The 22,256-nt window shown below is 43.8% G+C and overlaps 1 protein-coding gene across 3 annotated transcripts in view; it reads right to left on the reverse strand.

Moving 5' to 3' along the window:
- Positions 1-22,256, reverse strand: part of LOC122882637 (suppressor of tumorigenicity 14 protein homolog) — an 81,104-nt gene that overhangs the window by 30,709 nt on the left and 28,139 nt on the right. For 2 of the 3 annotated variants that reach the window (XR_006379415.1, XR_006379414.1), the window contains 2 exons: positions 21,206-21,276; positions 19,866-20,597 (listed from right to left, as the gene is read on the reverse strand). The exons of the other annotated variant lie outside the window; for it this stretch is intronic. The gene's annotated coding sequence lies outside the window, so the exon portion shown is untranslated. Of the gene's footprint in view, positions 1-19,865; positions 20,598-21,205; positions 21,277-22,256 lie in introns of those variants that run through there. 3 annotated transcript variants of the gene reach the window in all.

Below are 22,256 nucleotides of genomic sequence, written 5' to 3' on the forward strand. Positions count from 1 at the left end.
CTCCTTTGTTTACAGAACAGCTAATAGAAAGTTCAGCTAAAGTCCCACTAATGAATGAATGAATCTGTGGAGTGCCAGTGGATTCTGTTTCTTGTCATCCCAACTGCCGGGATGTAGGGCTGCCTAAAGATCAGCGTGAACAGCTTAAAGTGTGAGTGTGTATGTGAGTGAGGGAGCGTGTGTGTGTGTATATTTGTGGGTGAGAGTGTGCGCACATCTGGGTGCACAGCAGAAATAATGTGTGTATGTTTCTTTCTTTCAGTATCGTCGCGGCTGCAATCATCGGTTCACAGCATGAACAGGAGGGGGCCGAGCCAACCAGTTCTCATTCCCAGGTCGTCAAATACTGACGTTTTGTCACGCTCTTTGGCGTCTCATACAGAAGCACAAGGTACCCTTCAGCGTCTGTATGAGATGCACCAGGCTTTCAATGAACTTCAATGTAAAACCTTCTAAGGCAATATTAGATGCTCAGAGGAACTGCTCCAGCCGGCCATTCACTTCAATATTAACCTGACCGTGGTGCTATAAGATGTGTGCTGTGAGCATCAGTCCCATTGGAGAACCGAGGAACTGCCGCCCAGAAGTATTTTTCTCACTGTTAATTCCCATGTTAAGGTTTTCTTCAATCTTCAACATTTCTCAAATCTAAAACACAAAAGTGTCCTTGATAATTCAACAATAAGATTAGATTAATGTGACTGTTATCAGTTTTCATTATTTCTCCTTCGATTCTGAGAAATAAAGTTTTTTGTTGTCAGTTTTGGATAGCGGAAGGCTAGGTTACATTAGCCGTGAACCTTAGCCACAGCTGCAAGAGGAATCCAGCTCACTGCTAAACCTGAAATCTGGTGGATTACTTTTAAATTACTTGTGTACCTAATGTAGTTTTTGTACAATGAATTTACAGTCATAATCAGCCAGACATAGTGTGCCACATAGGTTTTAACATAGGCATGAAATGCTCCCTGATCCAGGGGAAAACTTTTTCCCATTGGCTGTTTTCGGTCTCAGTCGGTGAAAACACCCCGTAAACCACCCCGTTTGACTACTGTTTTGGCTAGAATATCAAACACATTTGTGTAAGCAGATTTTAAATATCTAATTGTTAAGTTGGTGAAAATAAAAAATAAATTTTAAACATATTTATTTATTATCCTTTGCATATAATTATATCTATATTTATATTGTGCAACTGTCCTTCATATATATCTATTATATATATACTGTATGTCGTTTTTATCAAGATTATTCTTTAAAACAGATAGACTTAGTACTGTGTTTATTTCAGAGTGTACATAAACCCACTTACTGTTTTAACCACACCCCCGACCTTGTACTGGTATATGGCATTGACACTGAACAACTCCATTTACTGGACTACACGCCATTAGACAGAGGACTCCTATGCTATGACTTTAGTCCTTCCCAAATTGATCATCTTGTTGATAGTGCTGCAGGGACACTGGGAACGACAGTCTACTCTATTGCCCAACTAAAAAAATGATAATAAAACAAAGAAGGTTAGCTCCATGCTATAACCCACAAATTAAAGCAAACATCGCAAAAACTTGAAAGGAAATGGCATTCCACCAATCTGGAAAAAACTTTTGTCAAGATAGTCATAAAAAATATAGGAAAGCCCTTCGCAATGCCAGAGCAGCCTACTACTCATCATTAATATAGGAAAATAAGAACAACCCCAGGTTTTTTTTCCAGCACTGTAGCCAGGCTGACAGAGAGTCACAGCTCCATTGAGACATGTATTCCTATAGCCCTCAGTAGTAACGACTTCATGAGCTTCTTTAATGATATAGTTTTAACTATTAGAGAAAAAGTTTATCACATCCTCAACTAGCAACAATTTATTCTTAAAGACAGGAACCTTACAAACAGCTGTAAAACCTGTTATATATTTAGACTTCTTTTCGACCTTCTTCAACTAAATTCAACGACTTCTTCATCCAAGCCATCGACCTATCTTAGACCCCATCCCAACTAGGCTGCTTAGAGAGGTTTTACCCTTATTTAGTACTTCTTTACTAGATATGATCACTCTGTCTTTATTAACAGGTTATGTTCCACAATCCTTTAAAGTAGCTGTAATTAAACCGCTTCTTAAAAAGCCCAATCTTGATCCAGGGTTTTAGCCATATAAACCTATATCTAACCATCCCTCTCTCTATAGATTCTTGAGAAAGCAGTTGGCAATCAGTTGTGTGAGTTTCTACATAACAATAGTTTATTTGAGGATTTTCAATCAGGATTTAGAGTGCATCATAGCACAGAGACAGCACTGGTGAAAATTACAAATGATTTTCTAATCGCATCAGACAATGGACTTGTCTCTGTACTTGTTTTGTTAGAACTTATTACTACATTCAACACCATTGATCATCACATCCTAGTACAGAGACTGGAACATTTAATTGGCATTACAGGAACTGCACCAAGCTGGTTTAAATCCTATCTATCAAATTGATCTCAGTTTGTACATGTTTACGATAACTCCTCCGTGCAGGCCCAGATTTAGTCATGGAGTTCCACAAGGTTCTGTGCTTGGACCAATTCTGTTCACCTTATATGTGCTTCCTTTAGGCAATATTATTAGGGAACACTCCATAAACTTTCATTGTTATGCAGATGATACCCAATTCTATCTAATGATCAAGCCAGATGAAACTAATCAGTCAGCTAAACTTCAAACATGCCTTAAGGACATAAAGACCTGGATGACCTGCAATTTTCTGATGTTAAACTCAGACAAAACTGAAGTTATTGTACTTGGCCCCAAACACCTGCGAGACACATTATCTAAAGATATAGTTACACTGGATGACATTGCCCTGGCCTCCAGCACCACCGTAAGGAACCTTTTAAAGAGTTATCTTTCATCAGGATTTATCCTTTAACTCCCACATGAAACAAACTTCAAGGACCACCTTCTTTCACCTACGTAACATTGCAAAAATCAGGTACATCCTGTCTCAAAATGATGCAGAAAAACTATTCCTTACAGTTTGGGTTCGGGAGGCAGACACCATCTCCACATTTAAGAGTAGGCTTAAGACTTTCCTCTTTGATAAAGCTTTTAGTTAGGGCTGGTGTGGGTGAGTCCTGAACCATCCCTTAGTTATGCTGCTATAGGCCTAGATTGGAGGGAGACTTCTCATGATGCACCTCGCTCCCCCTCTCCCTCTCTATCTGTATGCGTTCTTATCCCATTAATGTTACTAACTCGACATCTTCTATCTCCCATAGTTCTGTGCTTTCTCGTTTCTCTCCTTCTGTTGCTTTTCGCAGGTATTTCTGCCTCTGGAGCGGCAGAGATTTGTGGTTGTGGGCTTCCTACTGCTCCCATGTTCCTGCTCGACAACCAGTACTGCAATTATTATTATTAGTGTTATTATTATTATCATTAATATATTATTATCAGGATTTCAGCTGACCAAGCTAACTAATTATTTTAACAGATGAGACCTGAAGCAGCAAACGTTTGGTTTGGCCGGTACCTTCAGTGACACAAACAAACAAACAAAGCTTTGCACACAGGGTGCACTGTAGAGTTGAAGGTCATGCCACCTGCAAAATGAAAAGGTATTCAGCAAACAACACTACCACAAGCATTTGTGGTTTCTTTTTCTCAGGCCCATAATTTCCTTCTTGTGCTACATATGAACCTAGCTCTCATGAGCCATGTATATCCTGTCACTGTAGCATTGTACTTCACATGTATCTACTTTACAATTCACTAAACCAGAACAAATAAAACAATAAAATAAAATCTTTTCATTGCTGCAGCTGTTCTGAAATGTGTTGTTTTTCATGTATTGTGCATTGTTGTGTGCAATAATCTTTGCATTTATTTTCACTATGAAATGACTGAAACATAAAAAATACTGTCATATGTCAAAACTTTAAATTTCAACATAACATGTTCATGAATACACAGCCAACAGTATGACAATGCAATATGATATGATGACCTGTATATGATTGATAGTGTTGATGCAGATGGCTTTGGTTTCTCCACCACCAAGTCCTGAATCGGCTCTATACAGATCCCGAGAATGATATGAACATGCAGCCATGATTGTAGTGATGTCTTGCTTTAATATATCATCAGTTATTGTCAGGTTTTTACACTGCCTCTTGACCTGCAGAGTCTGGATGTATGATTGCAAGCCTCCTACTGCTCCCATGTTCCTGCTTGACAACCGCTACTACAATTATTAGTATTAGTCTTATTATTATTATCATTATTATTCCTATCATTATTATTATTACTAGCATTATTTTATTAATATTAATGTTACCCGTACCATTATTATTACCATTATTTTAAATCTCTATGTGGAATTTGCATTGTGCTACTGTACCCCCCCCAACCCAACCGGCAGCGGCGGATGGCCGCCCACCATTGAGTCTGGTTCTGCTCGAGGTTTCTGCCTCTTAAAAGGAAGTGGGTTTTTTTGCCTCCGTCACCAAATTTTTGCTCATGGTGGGATTTGTTGGGTCTCTGTAAGTAATATTATAAAGACTATGATCTAGACCTGTTCTATAGGAAAAGTGCAATGAGATAACTTGTTATGAATTGGTACTATATAAATAAAAATGAATTGAATTAATACATTTTTAATCACAAATGTATTTTACTTGCTTTACTTACTTGCAATAAAACATTTTTGATTGCAGTGTGGAAAGTTTTGCTCTGAAAACTATTCTGTTTGACTGCAACATAAAAACACAAAAGTAACCCAACGTTTAGTCTATTTTAGTTTTTATATATAATTTGGCCTTTTAATAATCTATCTATCTATCTAGTGGCAGCTGGAGGAAATTCCAAGATCATCAGCAAACATGCCATCTGTTACGGACAGAGTGACCGGAGACGATGGTAAGGATACAGAGAAAGTTTATTGCAACACAGAAGTATAAAGGAGTGAAATAGATACTGTCCTTTATCTTACGGATGGCGGAATCGTGTGTGCACTGGGGCGACACACACGGAAGACAGGAAACACACAGGAGCTCGGGATACAGGAGACAGACGGGAGCCAGGAGTAGGAGCAGCACACTCAGGAGATTAGTGACAGACAGGAGCCGAGGTTCGGAGTTCCAAGGGGTAGGTTTCAATGAATCGTAGTGGTGAGTCCGTGAAGTATACGTAGGAAGACTGCTATAATCTGTCCTTAGTATTAACGAGACCGGACCCTGACTGAAGTGAGGAGCTGGGTTTTATAGGAAGTATAGTGGCTGATGAAGTGCAGGTGTGTGAAGGGTGACAGGTGCTGGGAATTAACAATCAGGTGAGGGAGTGCAGAGTGACTGTGATGAGTATAGTGGCTGGTGAGACAAAGACAGGTTGTAACAGAACCCCCCTCTCCACGGCCAGCTCCTGAGGGCCGAAAGACCCCCCCCTTCCCCCGACACCGCGGCCTGTCCCTAAGGGCCAAGCCGATCCGGGGAGCTTATCGGAATCCGGTGCGTCGGGCGGTCGACCAGGAGCTTGAGAAGGCGGGGCGCCGGCGACCTCGGGCGGTCGTCCAGGAGCTTGGAGAAGGCGGGGCGCCGGATCGACCTCGGGCGGTCGACCAGGAGCTTGGAGAAGGCGGGCGCGCGGAGCGACCTCGGGCGGTCGACCAGGAGCTTGGAGACGGCGGGACGCCGGAGCGACCTCGGGCGGTCGACCAGGGGCTTGGGCCGAGTTGGAGGCAGGCGCGGCTTCTGGCGGTCGACCAGGGGCTTGGAGACAGCGAGAGGCCGGAGCGGAGACTGAGAGGCGACCTCGGGCGGTCGATCAGGGGCTTGAGACAGCGAGAGGCCGGAGCGGAGACTGGAGAGGCGACCTCGGGCGGTCGACCAGGGGCTTGGAGACAGCGAGAGGCCGGAGCGGAGACTGGAGAGGCGACCTCGGGCGGTCGACCAGGGGCTTGGAGACGGCGAGAGGCCGGAGCGGAGACTGGAGAGGCGACCACGGACGGTCGACCAGGGGCTTGGGCCGGGCTGGAGATAGACGCGACCTCGGGCGGACGACCAGGAGCCTGGAGACGGCGAGAGGCCGTCGCGACCTCTGGCGGTCGACCAGGAGCTTGGAGACGGCGGGAGGCCGGAGCTGGGACTTGAGAGGAGTCCTCCGGGCAGGAAACCGGAGCGGACTCTGGCCGGATGCTGACCTCCGGGCAGGAAACCGAATCCGAGACTGGAGAGGAGTCCTCCGGGCAGGAAACCGAAGCGGACTCTGGCCGGCTGCTGACCTCCGGGCAGGAAACCGAATCCGAGACTGGAGAGGAGTCCTCCGGGCAGGAAACCGGAGCGGACTCTGGCCGGCTGCTGACCTCCGGGCAGGAAACCGAATCCGAGACTGGAGAGGAGTCCTCCGGGCAGGAAACCGGAGCGGACTCTGGCGGCTGCAGACCTCCGGGCAGGAAACCGGGCCGGGACTGGAGAGGACTCTGGCCGGCTGCAGACCTCCGGGCAGGAAACCGGGCCGAGACTGGAGAGGACTCTGGCCGGCTGCAGACCTCCGGGCAGGAAACCGGGCCGAGACTGGAGAGGACTCTGGCCGGCTGCAGACCTCCGGGCAGGAAACCGGGCCGAGACTGGAGAGGACTCTGGCCGGCTGCAGACCTCCGGGCAGGAAACCGGAGCCGAGACTGGAGAGGACTCTGGCCGGCTGCAGACCTCCGGGCAGGAAACCGGAGCGGACTCTGGCCGGCTGCAGACCTCCGGGCAGGAAACCGGAGCGGACTCTGGCCGGCTGCAGACCTCCGGACTGGAATCCGGAGCGGACTCTGGCCGGCTGCAGACCTCCGGACTGGAATCCGGAGCGGACTCTGGCCGGCTGCAGACCTCCGGACTGGAATCCGGAGCTGACTCTGGCCGGCTGCAGACCTCCGGACTGGAATCCGGAGCTGACTCTGGCCGGCTGCAGACCTCCGGACTGGAATCCGGAGCTGACTCTGGCCGGCTGCAGACCTCCGGACTGGAATCCGGAGCTGACTCTGGCCGGCTGCAGACCTCCGGACTGGAATCCGGAGCTGACTCTGGCCGGCTGCAGACCTCCGGACTGGAATCCGGAGCTGACTCTGGCCGGCTGCAGACCTCCGGGCTGGAATCCGGAGCTGACTCTGGCCGGCTGCAGACCTCCGGGCTGGAACTGGAGCTGACTCTGGCCGGCTGCAGACCTCCGGGCTGGAATCGGAGCTGACTCTGGCCGGCTGCAGACCTCCGGGCTGGAATCCGGAGCTGACTCTGGCCGGCTGCAGACCTCCGGGCTGGAAACCGGAGCGGAGCCTGGGGACACTGGCGACTGGCGGACCTCCGGGCTGGAAACCGGAGCGGAGCCTGGGGACACTGGCGACTGGCGGACCTCCGGGCGGGAAACCGGAGCGGAGCCTGGGGACACTGGCGACTGGCGGACCTCCGGGCTGGAAACCGGAGCGGAGCCTGGGGACACTGGCGACTGGCGGACCTCCGGGCTGGAAACCGGAGCGGAGCCTGGGGACTCTGGCGACTGGCGGACCTCCGGGCTGGAAACCGGAGCGGAGCCTGGGGACACTGGCGACTGGCGGACCTCCGGGCTGGAAACCGGAGCGGCTGGCAAGCAGGTTGGGGATTCGTGGATGACCATAGGTTCGGCGGGCCAAACTCCTGGCAGAATCTCGCCAGGAAGAGGTCCAGGGAATGGAGAACTGCCTCTTCCTGAACCGCCAGGGATCCAGCCCAGTGCAGCGCCGGACCGGCTAGCCGAAGCACCACGAAGGCTACCTGTGTCCGCTCAGAAGGGAATTCACCTGGGTGCAACAGGAACGCGAAGAAGCATTTCGCGAGGAACTCCTCGCAATCCTCCACCCCACCGGAGAAAATCCCGACTGTAGAAACTCGTCTACCGCAATAAAGGGACTAGGGAGGCTGAGGATATATTTTTTAGCCACCTCACCCAGGTGTAGGAGGGCAGTTTTGGCCGTCATCCTTGTTTCTTTTATGGGTCCGGTCTTCTGTTACGGACAGAGTGACCGGAGACGATGGTAAGGATACAGAGAAAGTTTATTGCAACACAGAAGTATAAAGGAGTGAAATAGATACTGTCCTTTATCTTACGGATGGCGGAATCGTGTGTGCACTGGGGCGACACACACGGAAGACAGGAAACACACAGGAGCTCGGGATACAGGAGACAGACGGGAGCCAGGAGTAGGAGCAGCACACTCAGGAGATTAGTGACAGACAGGAGCCGAGGTTCGGAGTTCCAAGGGGTAGGTTTCCAATGAATCGTAGTGGTGAGTCCGTGAAGTATACGTAGGAAGACTGCTATAATCTGTCCTTAGTATTAACGAGACCGGACCCTGACTGAAGTGAGGAGCTGGGTTTTATAGGAAGTATAGTGGCTGATGAAGTGCAGGTGTGTGAAGGGTGACAGGTGCTGGGAATTAACAATCAGGTGAGGGAGTGCAGAGTGACTGTGATGAGTATAGTGGCTGGTGAGACAAAGACAGGTTGTAACACCATCCTTTGCAGGCACTTATGCTTTTTTGGTTTGTTTTTCTTTTACAAATTGTGTATCAGGATTTCAGCTGAACAAGCTAACTAATTATTTTAACAGATGAGACCTAAAGCAGCAAATGTTTGGTTTGGCTGGCACCTTCAATGAAAAACAAACAAAAAAAACTTTGCACACAGGGTGCACTGTAGAGTTGGAGGTCCTGCCACCTGCAAAATGGAAAGGTATTCAGCAAACAACACTACCACAAGCATTTGTGGTTTCTTTTTCTCAGGCCCATAATTTCCTTCTTGTGCTACATATGAACCTAGCTCTCATGAGCCATGTATATCCTGTCACTGTAGCATTGTACTTCACATGTATCTACTTTAAAATTCACTAAACCAGAACAAATAAAACAATAAAATAAAATCTTTTCATTGCTGCAGCTGTTCTGAAATGTGTTGTTTTTCATGTATTGTGCATTGTTGTGTGCAATAATCTTTGCATTTATTTTCACTATGAAATGACTAAAACATAAAAAATACTGTCATATGTCAAAACTTTAAATTTCAACATAACATGTTCATGAATACACAGCCAACAGTATGACATTACAATATGATATGATGACCTGTGTATGATTGATAGTGTTGATGCAGATGGCTTTGGTTTCTCCACCACCAAGTCCTGAATCGGCTCTATACAGATCCCGAGAATGATATGAACATGCAGCCATGATTGTAGTGATGTCTTGCTTTAATATATCATCAGTTATTGTCAGGTTTTTACACTGCCTCTTGACCTGCAGAGTCTGGATGTATGATTGCAAGCCTCCTACTGCTCCCATGTTCCTGCTTGACAACCGCTACTACAATTATTAGTATTAGTCTTATTATTATTATCATTATTATTCCTATCATTATTATTATTACTAGCATTATTTTATTAATATTAATGTTACCCGTACCATTATTATTACCATTATTTTAAATCTCTATGTGGAATTTGCATTGTGCTACTGTACCCCCAACCCAACCGGCAGCGGCGGATGGCCGCCACCATTGAGTCTGGTTCTGCTCGAGGTTTCTGCCTCTTAAAAGGAAGTGGGTTGTTTTGCCTCCGTCACCAAGTTTTTTCTCATGGAGGGATTTGTTGGGTCTCTGTAAGTAATATTATAAAGACTATGATCTAGACCTGTTCTATAGGAAAAGTGCAATGAGATAACTTGTTATGAATTGGTACTATATAAATAAAAATGAATTGAATTAATGCATTTTTAATCACAAATGTATTTTACTTGCTTTACTTACTTGCAATAAAACATTTTTGATTGCAGTGTGGAAAGTTTTGCTCTGAAACCTATTCTGTTTGATTGCAACATAAAAACAGAAAAGTAACCCCACGTTTAGTCTATTTTAGTTTTTATATATAATTTGGCCTTTTAATAATCTATCTATCTATCTATCTAGTGGCAGCTGGAGGAAATTCCAAGATCATCAGCAAACATGCCATCCTTTGCCATCCTTATGCTTTTTTGGTTTGTTTTTCTTTTACAAATTGTGTATCAGGATTTCAGCTGAACAAGCTAACTAATTATTTTAACAGATGAGACCTAAAGCAGCAAACGTTTGGTTTGGCTGGTACCTTCAATGAAAAACAAACAAAAAAAGCTTTGCACACAGGGTGCACTGTAGAGTTGGAGGTCCTGCCACCTGCAAAATGGAAAGGTATTCAGCAAACAACACTACCACAAGCATTTGTGGTTTCTTTTTCTCAGGCCAATAATTTCCTTCTTGTGCTACATATGAACCTAGCTCTCATGAGCCATGTATATCCTGTCACTGTAGCATTGTACTTCACATGTATCTACTTTAAAATTCACTAAACCAGAACAAATAAAACAATAAAATAAAATCTTTTCATTGCTGCAGCTATTCAGAAATGTGTTGTTTTTCATGTATTGTGCATTGTTGTGTGCAATAATCTTTGCATTTATTTTCACTATGAAATGACTAAAACATAAAAAATACTGTCATATGTCAAAACTTTAAATTTCAACATAACATGATCATGAATACACAGCCAACAGTATGACAATACAATATGATATAATGACCTGTGTATGATTGATAGTGTTGATGCAGATGGCTTTGGTTTCTCCACCACCAAGTCCTGAATCGGCTCTATACAGATCCCGAGAATGATATGAACATGCAGCCATGATTGTAGTGATGTCTTGCTTTAATATATCATCAGTTATTGTCAGGTTTTTACACTGCCTCTTGACCTGCAGAGTCTGGATGTATGATTGCAAGCCTCCTACTGCTCCCATGTTCCTGCTTGACAACCGCTACTACAATTATTAGTATTAGTCTTATTATTATTATCATTATTATTCCTATCATTATTATTATTACTATCATTATTTTATTAATATTAATGTTACCAGTACCATTATTATTACCATTATTTTAAATCTCTATGTGGAATTTGCATTGTGCTACTATACCCCCCCCAACCCAACCGGCAGCGGCGGATGGCCGCCCACCATTGAGTCTGGTTCTGCTCGAGGTTTCTGCCTCTTAAAAGGAAGTGGGTTGTTTTGCCTCCGTCACCAAGTTTTTGCTCATGGTGGGATTCGTTGGGTCTCTGTAAGTAATATTATAAAGACTACGATCTAGACCTGTTCTATAGGAAAAGTGCAATGAGATAACTTGTTATGAATTGGTACTATATAAATAAAAATGAATTGAATTAATACATTTTTAATCACAAATGTATTTTACTTGCTTTACTTACTTGCAATAAAACATTTTTGATTGCAGTGTGGAAAGTTTTGCTCTGAAACCTATTCTGTTTGATTGCAACATAAAAACAGAAAAGTAACCCCACGTTTAGTCTATTTTAGTTTTTATATATAATTTGGCCTTTTAATAATCTATCTATCTATCTATCTAGTGGCAGCTGGAGGAAATTCCAAGATCATCAGCAAACATGCCATCCTTTGCAGGCACTTATGCTTTTTTGGTTTGTTTTTCTTTTACAAATTGTGTATCAGGATTTCAGCTGAACAAGCTAACTAATTATTTTAACAGATGAGACCTAAAGCAGCAAATGTTTGGTTTGGCTGGTACCTTCAATGAAAAACAAACAAAAAAAGCTTTGCACACAGGGTGCACTGTAGAGTTGAAGGTCCTGCCACCTGCAAAATGGAAAGGTATTCGGCAAACAACACTACCACAAGCATTTGTGGTTTCTTTTTCTCAGGCCCATAATTTCCTTCTTGTGCTACATATGAACCTAACTCTCATGAGCCATGTATATCCTGTCACTGTACCATTGTACTTCACATATATCTACTTTAAAATCTTTCCATTGCTGCGGCTGTTCTAAAATGTGTTGTTTTTAATGTATTGTGCATTGTTGTGTGCAATAAGCTGTGCATTTATTTTTACTATGAAATGACTAAAACATAAAAAACTGTCATATGTCAAAACTTAAAATTTCTAACATAACATGATCATGAATACACAGCCAACAGTATGACAATACAATATGATATAATGACCTGTGTATGATTGATGGAGTGTTGATGCAGATGGCTTTGGTTTCTCCACCACCAAGTCCTGAATCGGCTCTATACAGATCCCGAGAATGATATGAATATGAGGTCATGATTGTAGTGTACATACAGCTATGTCAGTTTCAACTATTAATGGTTAAAAAGAGGTCCATTGACAGAAACTCCCCATATTTAAACAATAACAGTGTTAATGAGATTAAGAGAAACAATCGAGCAGCTGAAAGTGAACTAGGTTCACTGTAATATATACAAAGAAGCCATGACTCCATGATTACTTTTCCAAGATTATTACAGAGAATGCAAGAAACTCTAGAATATTACTCTCCACTATTGACCAGCTACTCAACACTGCCCCCACCCGTCCTCAGATCTTTGTAAAAAAGATGTAACCATGTGAAAATTCACCTGTATTACATTAACTGAGCTTTGCCCCACGGTGGCCTGGGAGCTGAAGACTTGACGAGGGCAGAGCAGGAGCAGGTGTTGGCCATGCTGCCAACTAGGGATCAGGCAGGATTGGTGGCAGCTCTCTGGTGTTGGGCAACAGTTTTGGAGGCTGGGCTTGAGGGTGAAGGCTAGCATGCTGGTGGTTAACAGCCTGGAGGCTTGGAGATGGGAGGCTAGCTAGTATGATGCTAGCAGTCCGAGAATCAGACAGGCTTGATGTCAGAGGGGACGGCCAACTGGGATTCTGGGGAATCGTGGGAGGCAGCAGTGGTGTGCCTGGGAAGAACACAGCAAAAGGAGACTTTCCACCCGGAAGAAGCCACCTCCGAGGCCATCATTGGATTTCTCTTCCAAATGGCAGAACGAGGCTTAAAATATTCAGTCTCTTCTTTCAACAGCAGGTGAATGTCTGCTGGGGCCATAACTGGCCAGCTCGTTCTGTCAAGGTTTGTTCAAATTAGACCCAAGCGCAGGACATAGACTAAGAGGCTGGTGAAGTTTAAAAGATTTATTGAATAATTACAAGAGACAGGATGGCTGGTTATGGCAGAGGTGGAGGAAGAATGGAGAATGGCAAGGCAGTTTGACTGGGGAAGTGTTGTTTAGTAAGCAGGCAGGCAAGAAATGAGAGACATTCCACAGAATTGAGGCAATGATCTGGCAAAGTATGTGAGTAGAGCTGGGGTTGAAGTAGTAGTGAGAGCTGACGAGTTGATGCAAGGCAGGTGAGCCAGGTGGGCGTGGTGAAGATGTGATTGCTGACAGGTGTTCAGAGGAGCAGAGCCAGGAGCCATGATGGGAGACCATGCCCACAAACACACAAACATACACAAAGACTGAGAGAGACAGACAGGGGAGCACTGGAAACACATGGATGGGGAAAACACTAGGGAAAATGCAAGGGTACCGCCGGGGCCATGACAGTAACTCCTCCACCTCATGTATTGATCCTGTACCTACAGTATTTTTAAGCAGGTGTTCGATAGTGTTAAAAGTCACATCTTGAAGATTATAAATGCAAACAGGCATCTCCCAAGATGCCTTCAAAACAGTTGTTGTAAAACACTAAATAAACCCAAACTAGATGGTAATGCACTGACCAGCGATAGGCCGATATCCAACCTTCCATTCATTAGTAAGATACTTGAAAAGATAGTTTCAGTGCAAATAAACTCTGTTCTTAAAGAAAACAGTATCCTGAAGGAATTTCAATCAGGCTTTAGAACATACCACAGCACAGAAACTGCTCTTACTAAAATAATCAGCGACCTCAGGCTAAACTCTGATGAAGATTCGTTCTAAATTCTTCTCCTCTTAGATTAAAGCACAGCGTTTGATACGATTGACCAATCGTTAATCAATCGTCTTAAAAAGTTGGTTGGTCTTTCTAACTGTGTGTTAAACTGGTTCAAAACATACTTTAAAGAGACAAAGTTTTATGTCAGTCTTGGAGATCATGTGTTTGAGAAACATGACATCTGTTTGGGGGTTGCACAAGGGAGCTGCCTTGGTCCATTACTATTCTCACTATACATGCTGCCACTTGGTGACATCATTAGAGAGCACAATGTATGATCTCATAGATGCGGATGACACGCAACTATACATCTCTGCAGAACCAAGTGATGCTGCAGCTATAAACTCCATTACTATCTGTCTATTGGCATTAAATATATGGATGAGCGATAATTTCTTAGTTAAATGAGGACAAAAATTATATCCTATTAATCAGCCCTAAAACAAAAAGAAAAATGCTGTTTAATAATGTGGAGAAACTGACTCCCTGGATTAACTCTGAGATTACAAGTCTTGGCGTTATGTTAGATTCAGATCTAAGCTTCAAGTCCCACATTAACAAGGTGATGAAACCATAATTTTTCCACCTTTAGAAATATAAAGTGGAAACATTTATAAATCAAAAAGACGCTGAAAAACTGATTCATGCCTTTATTTCAAGCCGACTTGATTACTATAACGCACTTTTTACTGGCCTCCCGAAAAAAAACACGGAGAGACTTCAGCTCATTTAAAACTCTGCAACTTGACTATTCACCAGAATCAGGAGGAAAGAGCACATTAGTCCTGCATTGCTGCTTGCATTGGCTTCCTGTAACATTTAGAATAGATTTTAAGGTCCTCCTCCTTATATACAAAGTGTTATAATACACAGAGATTCTGGACCCAAAAGCACGACTCGAAAACAGAGAGTTAAAGTGGTTAATCTTTGGTTTATTGTACGAACAAGTTGAAAGAGTAACCAGGTGTGTGGAGAGAAGCTCTGTGAAGTGATGATGATTCACAGGCAGATAGTCCATGAGCACAGGTAGATTGGGTGAGGACGGCTGGCTGGAGTGTATCAGAATCAGAATCAGAAATACTTTATTGATCCCAGAGGGGAAACTCTTTTGTTACAGCAGCTCACTGTCACGTCATTGCACACAGGAATAGAAGTACTAAGCAAAATATAATACACTATAATACAGGTCCGATAAATTAAGTACCAAGTGGGTATAAGTATAAAATAAAATAAGTGAAGTACAAAGTGGGTTTACTGGTTGATGATAATAATACGGTATAAAGTAATAGTGCATGAACTGTCAAGTTAAGTGTAGCTTATTAAGATTATAATGAGACGGAGAATATTGCACAGCAGTAATAGAAGTATGAATAAATATCAATAAATAGGGAATTTTAAACTGAAAAGAATATATTGCACAGCAGTATTAACACAGAATATTGCACAATTATGTCAAGTATTGCAGAGATGTAATGATCAATGTCCAGTTTAATGACTTAGGGTCATATAGACTAACACTTAGAGGGAGGAGTTAAAGAGGTTGATGGCCACAGGCAGGAATGATTTCCTGTGGCCATCAACTCTGGGGTGCTTTTTGGGGGGGGATGAGTCTTCCTCTAAAGGTGCTCCTTTGTTTGACCAGCAAGTCATGGAGTGGGTGGGAGACACTGTTCAAGATGGCATGTAGTTTGGCCAGCATCCTCCTCTCTGACACCACCGCCAGAGAGTCCAGCTCCACCCCCACAATGTCACTGGCCTTACGGATCAGTTTGTTGAGTCTGTTAGCATCCGCTACCCTCAGTCTGCTGCCCCAGCATGCAACAGCATACAGCACTGGCCACCACAGATTTAAAACATCCTCAGCATTGTCTGGCAGATGTTGAAGGACCTCTGCCTCATCAGAAAATAGGGGTGGCTCTGGCCCTTCCTGTAAAGAGCTTGAGTGTTCTTAGCCCAGTCCAGTTTATTGTCCATGTGTACTCCCAGGTACTTGTAATCTTCTACAATGTCCACACTAATCCCTTGCATGGAAACCAGGGTCACTGGTGCTATGGCCCTTCATAGGTCACATTGAGCTGCAGATGGTTCTGCTCACACCATGAGACAAAGTTCCCCACCACAGCCCTGTACTCAGTCTCATCACCACTGGTGAGTCATCAGAAAACTTCTGAAGGTGGCAGGACTCTGTGGTGGCTGCCGTGGTGTAGATGGAAAGATAGTCCCCTGAGGAGCCCCAGTGTTGTTGACCACGATGTCCGACACACAGTGCTGCAGACGCACGTGCTGTGGTCTGCCAGTCAGGTAGTCAACAATCCAGGACACAAGGGGGGCGTCCACCTGCATCGCTGCCAGCTTCTCACCCAGCAGGGCTGGCCGGATGGTGTTGAAAGCATTGGAGAAGTCAAAAAACATGATCCTCACCGTGCTTGCCGGCTCGCCCAGGTGGGTGTGGATGCGGTTCAGCAGGAAGATGATGGCATCCTCAACTCCCAGCCAGGGCTGGTAGGAAAACTGAAGAGGGTCCAGGAGGGGTCTGACCATGGGCCACAGCTGTTCCAGCACCAGTCTCTCCAGGGTCTTCATTATCTGGGAGGTCAGTGCCACCGGTCTGTAGTCCTTGGAGCCTCTGGGATGCGCCGTCTTTGGCCCAGGAACGAGGCAAGATGTCTTCCACAGAACAGGGACCCTAAGAAGGCTCAGGTTGAAGGACTCCACATAGTTGGGGGCACAGGCTTTTAGCACCCCGGGGCAAATGCCTTTGGGGCCTGCAGCCTTGTTTGAATGGAGTTTCATCAGCTGTCCTCTCACCTGGTCAGTATTTAGGCACACAGCAGAGGTTACAGGTGGGGAGGGGGTCATCAGTATGAAGAGTGCCATTAGCCTGAGAGCTATTAGCCTGAGAGCCAGTTGAGGGGGGAGTAGGACTCTCCCTCAACTCCCAGGAAGATGGGGAGGGGAAGAGTACTCAGGGAGCTTGAGGGCCGAGAGCAGCTGAGTTAGAGGGGATGAGCAGGAGCTGGTGAGTTGAATCTGTTAAAGAACAGCTGAGTTAGAGGGGGATGTCCAGGAGCCCAATGTGTCGAATCTGTTAAAGAACAGATTAAGTTTGTTGTTCTGCTGGAGTTTCCGCTCCAGCTTTCTCCTGTACTTCTCCTTGGCCTCCATGATCTTCAACTTCAGGTCAGCCTGGATTGCCCTCACCTCCTCCCTATTATCATCAGTAAAGGCCCTCCTCTTGGCATTCAGGATGTCTTTGATGTCCTTTGTTACTTGCGGTTTGTTATTTGGATAACATTGGACCATCTTAGTTGGGAAATTGCAGTCCACACAGAAGTTAATGTAGCCAGTGATGCACTCAGTGAGGGTAGCTCAGTAGGGCCCCCTATTGAACGCGGGCCCTGGGGTGGTCGACCCCTCTGCACCCATGGTAGCTACGCTTAGGACTTGGTTTTGATAAGTGCTATAGAAATAAACTTTAATATTATAAATGTAATTAAAATCAGATGTCGTGCCCTAACGATGGAGCAGTGATATTATAAGTCGATGACTTTTTGCCAGCTGCAGCTGTGTTGCTTTCAGCTGGATTATGTGTTTAACTTCATCATATTTGTCTAATATTATAGTTTACTCTTCATTTGTAAAATATGCCACTCTGCTGCCAGTAGACTTGTCCATGTTTGCAATTGGTCATATGCTACAAATACCACCCCTTGTATGTTAACACACTCATGGCTAGATTGGGGCAAAAAAAAGTGGGTTGACTTACCAAATTGATAACCAGCGTCATGTGACTGCTTATCCTGACTGCTGTTGTTAGGGTTAGTGAAGCCAGATAACGAAATGAGATCCGGGGTGTGTTGAACTACATGTAATGTCACTAAGTACAGTAGGCCTACTTTATTATTTCTCTAATAGCTCAGACAGCAATGAGAGCTGTGTCATGGCCCAGCCTCCATGATCTCTGCCTGTGACACCTGTCTGTGAGAGTGAGTGGGTTTTGGTTATTTTCAGCTTTTGGGTGGACGTGGTGTGTTTTGGTTTGTGTTTGTCTGCTCGTTCTCTCTCTCCTCTCTGTGTTTGTGGGCGGTTCCCTGTGGCTCTGCCGGCTTGGCGCTTTCCACACACCTGCTAGTCATCCACAATCAGCACTCCTGGTCGTCCTCAACTCACCTCCACCTCTCCAAGAACCCAGCGCTGACATCCAGTCTCCGCTGGATCATTGTGCCATACACGGATTACCTGCCTGCCTGCCATCTGAACCCACCAGTCCCTCTGCATTCTGGATTCATCTCCCCACACTAACTCTCTGGAAAGATCTACATCTCTGCTCCACTCTCTCACTTACAGTGGGTATGGAAAGTATTCAGACCCCTTTAAATTTTTCACTCTTTGTTTCATTGCAGCCATTTGCTAAAACCAAAAAAGTTAATTTTATTTCTCATTAATGTACACTCAGCACCCCATCTTAACAGAAATGTAGAAATTTTTGCTAATTTATTTAAAAAGAAAAACTGAAATATCACATGGTCATAAGTATTCAGACCCTTTGCTGTGACAGTCATATTTAACTCACATGCTGTCCATTTCTTCTGATCCTCCTTGAGATGGTTCTACTCCTTCATTGGAGTCCAGCTGTGTTTAATTAAACTGACTGGACTTGATTAGGAAAGGCACACACCTGTCTATATAAGACCTTACAGCTCCCAGTGCATGTCAGAGCAAATGAGAATCATGAGGTCGAAGGAACTGCCCAAGGAGCGCAGAGACAGAATTGTGGCAAGGCACGGATCTGGCCAAGGTTACAAAAGAATTTCTGCAGCACTCAAGGTTCCTAAGAGCACAGTGGCCTCCATAATCCTTAAATGGAAGAAGTTTGGGATGACCAGTACTCTTCCTAGACCTGGCCGTCCAGCCAAACTGAGCAATCGTGGGAGAAGAGCCTTGGTGAGAGAGGTGAAGAAGAACCCAAAGATCACTGTGGCTGAGCAGCAGAGATGCAGTAGGGAGATGGGAAAAAGTTCCAGAAAGTCAACTATCACTGCAGCCCTCCACCAGTCGGGGCTTTATGGCAGAGTGGCCTGACGGAAGCCTCTCCTCAGTGCAAGACATATGAAAGCCCACACTAGAAGTTTGCCAAAAACACATGAAGGACTCCCAGACTATGAGAAATAAGATCCTCTGGTTTGATGAGACCAAGATTGAACTTTTTGGTGTTAATTCTAAGCAGTATGTGTGGAAAAACCAGGCACTGCTCATCACCTGCCCAATACAATCCCAACAGTGAAACATGGTGGTGGCAGCATCATGCTATGGGGTTGTTTTTCAGCTGCAGGGACAGGACGACTGGTTGCAATTGATGGAAAGATGAATGTGGCCAAGTACAGAGATATCCTGGAAGAAAACCTCTTCCAGAGTGCTCAGGACCTCAGATTGGGCCAAAGGTTCACCTTCCAACAAGACAATGACCCTAAGCACACAGCTAAAATAACAAAGGAGTGGCTTCGGAACAACTCTGTGACCATTCTTGACTGGCCCAGCCAGAGCCCTGACCTAAACCCAATTGAGCATCTCTGGAGAGACTGAAAATGGCTGTCCACCAACGTTCACCATCCAACCTGACGGAACTGGAAAGGATCTGCAAGGAAGAATGGCAGAGGATCCCCAAATCCAGGTGTGAAAAACTTGTTGCATCATTCCCAAGAAGACTCATGGCTGTACTAGCTCAACAGAGTGCTTCTACTCAATACTGAGCAAAGGGTCTGAATGACCATGTGATATTTCAGTTTTTCTTTTTAAATAAATTAGCATAAATTTCTACATTTCTGGTTTTTTTTCTGTCAAGATGGGGTTCTGAGTGTACATTAATGAGAAATAAAATGAACTTTTTTGATTTTAGCAAATGGCTGCAATGAAACAAAGTGAAAAATTTAAAGGGGTCTGAATACTTTCCATACCCACTGTAACTCCTCTCCAAATTACGATAAAGGCTGTTAAAACTTAGCTGTCTGCTGTCCTGTTTGGGTTTAAAAACCAGATCTGGGACAAGATAGAAGCAGTTTCTCTTCATGGTTTAGTGGAAGCTTCCTTTGAGTTTATTAGTACAATAATAAGACAAACAGTAAATTAAATGTGAAACACAATGATACAGTTCAATGATTAAAAGAGAAAATTAGTTTTGGCGGTGTCAATAAACCATCCAGTACACCACAGAACAAACTGGGCACTTCTGAAGGGTTTTTACATTTTTTAAGCTAAAGGCTGTAACACGTCCTGTAGGAGTCGACTGCTACACTGGTAAAAATGAAAAGTTAATATCTTCACCTTGAAAAGTCATCACAGAGAGCTTAATTTCTCTTGTTTATAGTGTAACATTTTATTAAAAATGCAAAAGCCTGCAGTTACACATTCTGACCTTCCTGTTCAGTGTGTCGCTATCGTGCCAAGTTATCACAGAGACATTTAAAGCTTTTCACCTGCATTATAATTTGATCAAGTAGTTAAACATTTATTTATAGCACCAGAGTGACCTCTACAGAATAGAGCTGTAGGCTGAAGGCTCAACACAAAAAAAACACAGAAAATATATACCATGACAGAAGCATTTCTTTAAAACTCTCTTTACAAATTACAAAAGCAAAGAAACAAAGTTTTCCACAGTCTGCGTCCGTTAGAAACAGTATAATTACAGATTAAAGATCAATCTAATTTTGGTGACAATGCTCATACAACATTTCTCAACAGTATGTTGATGCACTTCACTCCTTGTTCTGCATAAGGGGCTGCATCTATAAGAAAAACATGTCAGTCAGCCTTCTCACATGGAACAGATTACAGAATAAATAGATATTTGGTGGAAAAGCTTTAATCCTGTTAGCGCAGAACATACACAGTGTATATATAGATATATACACTGTATGTATATATATATATACTTACATATATACATAAATGCATATACTGTGTATATACATGTATAAGTATGTATTTATATACACACATATATAAATAAATCAGGCTGTTTTCCTGAGCTTATGAAAAGTTGACTTTTAGAGATACGTGGGTCTCACAGGCAAGGGCGTAACTTTTGTTTGAGAAGTGGGGGGAACACAATAGAACGGGGGTCTGCGGGTCATCCTCCAGAAAAAAATAAAATTGTGATTTAAATCCCATTTCCTGCATTTCTACATAGATTTAGGGACTACGGTAACCAATACAAACTCTGGGAAATAATGAAGTTGGTCATCATGCTAAATTCTGCTATATTCTGCAATATTCACTAGTACTACATATGCATAAGAAAAAGCTGTCTTACTTTCTGTATTGTTTAACCCATAACTTTATTGAACAAACAGTAACAAAACCAAAATCAGCTAACCCTTTAAACAACACATACCTGTAATTTAGTGCTGCTTCTCTCTGGCACGCCTCCCTTTCTTCAGGCCCCTCCTCCTCCTCATCTGATCCCTGATATGAAAGCAGAGTCAAGTTATTCTATTGAGCCTTTGGTGTGTGAGTCAAACGTTAAAGTAAACTAGCAGCGAAACAGACTCTGTTCCAAAGAAAGACATTTAACTTAACTGCTGCTGTTTCATTTTCATGAACTGCTTTGTCAGGTTTAGGGTTTAGGAAAAACGAAAGGCAGAAAGCTCTGAAGGCAAACTTCTCCCACGTGCACTTTGTAAATACAGCCAGACTGGCCGGCGTGGATTTTAGTGCATGTGAGTCCCTCCTGTGAAACTGTTCGGCTGTGAGGAGAGCAATAAAACAGCTGTTTCTTTTCTCTTCTAACCCAGTGAATTAAGTTTTTTTAACCAAACCAGAGTTGATTGTTGGAACAGTTGAAAGACTAACAAAGACGGTTTTGGTGAGTTTTATATTGTTTCTGTCCAGTTCGAATGAAGTGTGTTTTACGATGATCTGGGAGGTAAAATTACTGTTTTTCTCAGTGCAGTCTGGTGCGCCGCAGTGCCCATTAGATTTGGTCTGAGACGCTGGTGTTCCAGTGCCACATTTAGTGGCAGTGAATGTCGCTTACAAGACCTTTAAAAATTATTCCAAATTCTTAATTATATACTGATCTGATAAACGAAATATACAGTTTTAGAAACTTGAATCTAGTTTTCCAATTTTAGCGATTTTTCTTATATGGAAAATTTAACTGACTGTTACACAGACCACAGTTTGGTCTTAAACTGGAATCTTAGATAGATTTACGTCTTCATTCAGTTCTTCATGAATACTCCTGCAGAGTTTCTACAATGAAAATGAAAAGAATTGAAACAACATAAATGTACAATCAATGCTGTCGTTATTATCATTCCCTCTTTTTGGTTTCTTCTGACTCATAGTTTCCCTTGTGTCCTGTTACTGCCCACCATGTAACAAATTGATTTTTGTATAAAAAATTAGCTATAAATAGCTGAGTAGCTGACTTGTTAGCTCAG

The sequence above is a fragment of the Siniperca chuatsi genome, linkage group LG10, assembly GCF_020085105.1.
Source record: "Siniperca chuatsi isolate FFG_IHB_CAS linkage group LG10, ASM2008510v1, whole genome shotgun sequence".
Taxonomy (NCBI): domain Eukaryota; kingdom Metazoa; phylum Chordata; class Actinopteri; order Centrarchiformes; family Sinipercidae; genus Siniperca; species Siniperca chuatsi.